Raw genomic sequence first — 5,347 nt, 5'->3', positions numbered from 1 at the left:
CCCAGTGCGCGCGGCGCTGCACGTCTGGGCGGCGACCGGGTCCAGAACCGCGGCCCCGGGGGAGCGTCGAGGTCTCTGGACTTGAGCTGTGGGATGTTAACATTGTGCGCCGGGCGTCTGGACTTAGTGACCGCGAACCCTTCCTTCCTCCACCCACTCCCACCCCCGAGAAACTTCGTGAATTCTCTGCCGTGCCTGTAAAAGATCGTGTAAGTGCAATTTCCTGGGAGGTTTCAGATACTAAAAAATTAATGGGGGGGGTTCTGTGACCAAAATAAATAGATTTAGAATCACCTAAAAACATTTCCCTGGGATATGTGAAGGTGGGACTTGATATGTTTTAATGATTAATGCATTTATGGGATGGGATGGGACTTGTTATATTTTAATGATTAAAGCAGTCATTGAAGAGGCTTGGGGAGTAACAAGGTAATATGTAACGTCAAGGTTTTTAAAAGTCTCCAGCCCTATTAGATACTCCAAATCCATTTTATTCCCACTATGCATTTGAGATTTTATTTGTCCTGCCAGTATTGTTGATGACATTCTGTAAACCTGTTTTGTGGAATATATAGAGAAGTTGGTTGGAAAGTAAAAACCAGTTAACACGTTGCCACATAGTGGATGATTGTTACATGCTGTGTGAAGACACTATCTTCCAACAATTTTTGCCTTCATTACATTTCATTTATCTTAGTTTCACAATATTAAGCATGATAAGTGAATTAACTCATTTGAGTGCAGATTACTCTGTTACAGACATCAAAGGGCAGTTTTCGATTTTATTTATAGTTGTAATCCTTAAAGTATTTTTTAATAAAGCTGTTTTGTTGAAGCTTCTCTGAGCATTGTTGAAGACTTATTTCACATTATCTTATTTACATTTTATATGTGTGCACAGTTTTGCTATTTTAATGATTTCTGTTTTGCTAATATATAAGTTCAGGAAGTCTGAAATTAGTATGGTATTTCAGTGTATGTAGTGACTTGTCTTTAGGAAGTTCAACTTTAGCTATGGAAGCAGGCTAGCTTTTTTTGTGTCAAAAGTTGTCCTTAAAATCAAGAGAATTCTTAGGTTTTGTTCTTGGACATTTGCGAAGTGTGATCATCATCTTTTTGATGGCTTTTAAGAAGTTAACTTTGCCTTTGTCTTTTAAGCTAGGAATGAGGTTATTGGCTTAAATATGGAGGGCAGTGGTATAGGTACTGGAAGGTAAGTTCATTTGGGAATTCAAGTGGGAGCGTGATTTGCTCTTTGTATCAGGAGCAATAATAATATTATGACATACTTTTGTTTTTTATGCAGAAAAATTAATTTTTTAAGAAAAAATTTAAAAAATCATGCTTAAATTTTGGAACCACTAATTTTAAGTTTCAGAGTTTTACAAAGGAAAATAATTAAATTTATATAACTTAATCCAGTCATGTATTTTATTTTTTATGAAATAATAAAGACATTATAAATGTGTAGAATTTTTGCAATTTTCTTTTCAAAAATGTGAAGAAAAACTTTTTTTGTTTTGTTTTTGTTTTCCATACTGGGCATTGAATCCGGAGCCTTCACACTGAGTTAACATCTCTAGCCATTTTTAAATTTTTTATTCTGAGAGAGCCTCCTTAGATTGCTAAATTGTCCAGGTGTGGCTCAAACTTGGAGTACACCTGCTTCAGCCTCCTAGATTCCTAGGATTATAGGCATGTGTCACCATGCCTGGCTAGGATTTAAATTTTTTTTCATTTTTTTTCTCCAGCCTAAGAAAGGTCCTTTTCCTTCTTTTTGGTTAGAAAAACAAGCCACAGGTCAACATACCTTTATAGTTACTCCTCAAATCCCAACTGTCTTGTGGGTGTGACTGTGTTCATTTCTTTGTGAGAATAATTTTCTACTTAAACACAGTTTTGATGTGATAAAATATTTTTTAGGCAAATCTTTTTGAAAAATTTGGTGTCTGAAACTTGGTGTATTTATTTTAGTTCTGGAGGAATGTTTTAACTTTATTTTAGTGAGCAGTTTGAGATGGTAAATGCAGATTTGCAAGATGCTTTCTGCAAAACCCAATCAGTTATTTATTTTCATTCAGAACTTTAGATTCCATCATTCATACCAGTGATTTGAGAGACAAAATTTTGGGGAGGGAGAGGAAAAAAAGGGAAAGTAAAAAGTATTAAGATGTGATCTGTTTATGTACCATTTTCCCCAAGATAAAAGTATTATGTATTGCAAACATATAATAACAATAACAAAAAAAGATTTTGGTGGTTTAATTTGCATTTGTTAAATAGAGGTAAAAGATCAAAGCATGCTTATTGAAACAGCTATACTTTTCTAAAAATTGAAAGATAATTTATTGTTTCTTACATTGCTGTTGAGGCTTTGCTTCTATACTGCGGTTGCTAGACTGTTTCATCATTTTTCTTTGAATTAACATTTCATAACTCATCACATTTTGGTTTTCATTATTTGTTGTTATAGTGCTTTTCTGTTTTTCTTTAATCTTATTATCTCTGTCTTTTAAAACTTGTTCTCTAACTTTGTTTTCCATTTTCTCTTTTTACTTTTTCCATACAGTGTTGTTACAGATCTTATAGCAGTCGGTTTAAAGGTAGGACTCTTTTACTATCCTTTCTTAATCATTTTTATATCTTAGTTTTGGCATTTTTCAGTGGTGAAGACATCTCACCTGTTCATAATATGATCTGTTACACTATGTGGTAATAATCTTTCATTTTTACTGAGCTCTCATATAAGTAAACAGGTAGATAATTTTGAATTTTATGTTCTTGAAGGAGGAGCTATAGTATTCTCTTACTGAAAAAAAATTGAGCTTGCAGTTTGACTTGAACTAACAGGGTGCCTTTTATTTTTTGACAACTAAATATCATCTAGGCTGTAGTTTATTTTTGTATCATGTCCTTTCTTGTTTGTTTGGTTTTTGCAGTACTGGGGATGAAACCTAGGGGCTTCGTAGTGAGCTACATACCCATTTTTTTTTTCTTTTGAGATTGAGGTCTCATAAGTTGATAAATTGCCCAGGCTGTCTTTGAACCTGCAGTCCTCCTGTTTTAGTCTCCAAGTGGTGGGATTATAGGCATATGCCACTGTGCTCGGCATGTATGTATACAAAATGGCAAATTGTGCCTAAGGTTTGACTTCAACTATCAAGGTGTTTCAACAGTTAAGTGTAACCCATGTTCCAATTTATCTTCATATCAAATTCTTTTTATACCCTCTTTTCATGGATATACTTATAAATAATAAAATAACAACTGATACTTCCGTAGTGCCTACTATGTGCCAGATGTTTTACATGTACCTTTACTACTTATATCCCTCAAAGTAGGTAATTAAGAATTCCCTTTTAGAGATGAAAAATGGATTTGGAAAGTTAGTGTCCAATATGTGGTACACTAGGGGTCAAATTCATGTCTTCCTGGTTCCAAAGCCTGACCTTTTTTTTTTCTTTTTTCCATTATACCTAGTTGCTAGTAATGATGGCTCTGTCCAAAAGCTGAACTGCTGGAGAACTGGATCATTAATATTTTATAGTAATGATTTATCTAAGCTATAAATCATTTTAATTTTATCAGAGTCTTCTCATTTACTAGATTGAAAGATATAAATTACGTAAACAATGTTTACTGGTATGAGGTTTTTAATATATAACTGGGTGGTTTAAAGTTTCCTTTAGTAATTGAGTGTTTTTTTGTTTGTTTTTGAGACAGGGTCTCACTATGTTGTTCAGGCTTGCCTTGAACTTATGGTAGTGTTCCTGCCTCAGCCTTCCAAGTGCTAGGATTACAGGCATGTGTCATCACACCCAGCAGTAATTGAGTATTTAGTAGAGTTAGCTTTCATTCAAGAAGACACTTAACAGTTTGGGATATTTTATTATACAAAGTAGAAAGAAATATATCATCTTTGTGTTGTATATATTTAAAATATTATAGATATATCACCTAAAGTTCTTCCACATTTTTAGTTCATGTGCTGCAAAAGCAAGCATATATTCTACCACTAACCATGTTTGTACATCATGCTATTTCCATGCTTCTGCTTTATTTGAATTTATTGATCTTCTGGTAATACTTATATTCTTAAAATATCCTAAAAAATAAGCATAAATACAACAAGCAGCATTTGAGACTAGAATAGGATGCCCAAAACTAGCATAAGTGGGAACTATTGTGGAGTTGACTTGCTTTGGCAAATTTTGAACATATTTATGAATTGAAAATAAATGGAGCAGTCCCATTTCTTTCTTTCGGTAATGGGGATTGAACTCAGGACCTTGTGCTTGTGAGGCAGGCAACAGAACCACTGAGCTTAATCCCCAGCCTACATTTCTTTTTAGAAGATATGTTAAATCAGCTTTTAATTTGGAATGATACTTTATAGATTAGAAACTACAGTCTCAGATATTATGATTACTTTTGGTATCCGTAGGTACCTGGGAGAGAAGGGGTATTCGATGCTGTTTTGATCTAGTTTTATTTGGCAGAAATAAATACGAAACTTTTTTTTTCTTTTTATTGAGTTTATTGGTACAATCTAGGTATACAATACAGTTACATTCATTATTGGGATCCAGTACCTTTACATAATAGGTCTTGATTCTCATTTTTCCCCTTGTCCCTGCCCTCCCTTCACCCCCTCCTCCCCTCCCCATTTACAAACACTTTATTTCCATTTTTTCAATTTCTTACATGAGACATTTTAAAAGATTACCATTTAAGAGTTAGGCAGTTATGCCGAGAAAACCTGTCATGCTTGTTTTCTTGTGGGGAAAATACATCCATGATAAAGTGAAAGGTTTTAGTGTGAGGAACAGGAACCATATTTGAATACATTTGACTTTTTGACTACATGTTTTGCAGCAAGCACTTTGAAAATATAACTACTCTGAAGAGAAGATAAGCTGATTAGTTATTTTAGTAGGCAATCTATGTTTTTATAGACTTAAATACTGGAAATGTGATATAAAATTATTCATTATGTGGAATTTCTCATAGAATTGTTCTTTCTTGGATTCTATCCAAGGAAGTTCAGTTACCAGATAAGAAGCCAATAAAGGTCATATTTCATCTAGATTGTATGATAGTTACTTCCTCTATTTGCTCAGTTAATATGAAGATACACTGTATGGCAAGAATGGATTTCAGGTTATATCCCTAAGTTTATTTCCTGTATTCAGAAAAGTAATACAAATTTCAAATATAAAATCCATTATTTTTTTAATTGAATTTATTGGTACATTCTAGGTATACAGTACAGTTCCATTCATTACTGGGATCTTGTACCTTTATGTGACAGGTCATGGTTCTCATTTTTTTCCCCTTGTCCCCACCC

At 33.7% G+C, this 5,347-nt stretch overlaps 1 protein-coding gene across 3 annotated transcripts in view; it reads left to right on the top strand.

Annotated features, from left to right (window-relative positions):
• Positions 1–17: 17 nt before the first annotated feature.
• The window catches only part of Ptbp3 (polypyrimidine tract binding protein 3), a 99,039-nt gene continuing 93,709 nt past the window's right edge, over positions 18–5,347 (top strand). Inside the window, exons 1-2 of one of the 3 annotated variants that reach the window (XM_010639344.3) lie at positions 163–209; positions 2,570–2,603. The gene's annotated coding sequence lies outside the window, so the exon portion shown is untranslated. Of the gene's footprint in view, positions 210–2,569; positions 2,604–5,347 lie in introns of those variants that run through there. The other 2 variants (XM_033759131.1, XM_033759130.1) reach the window with 2 other exon arrangements.

This window comes from Fukomys damarensis, unplaced genomic scaffold (assembly GCF_012274545.1).
Source record: "Fukomys damarensis isolate Sample0158 unplaced genomic scaffold, DMR_v1.0_HiC HiC_scaffold_36, whole genome shotgun sequence".
Lineage (NCBI taxonomy): Eukaryota > Metazoa > Chordata > Mammalia > Rodentia > Bathyergidae > Fukomys > Fukomys damarensis.
Note: the sequence above shows the minus strand (reverse complement) of the source record. Positions and strands in the feature narration are given on the sequence as shown.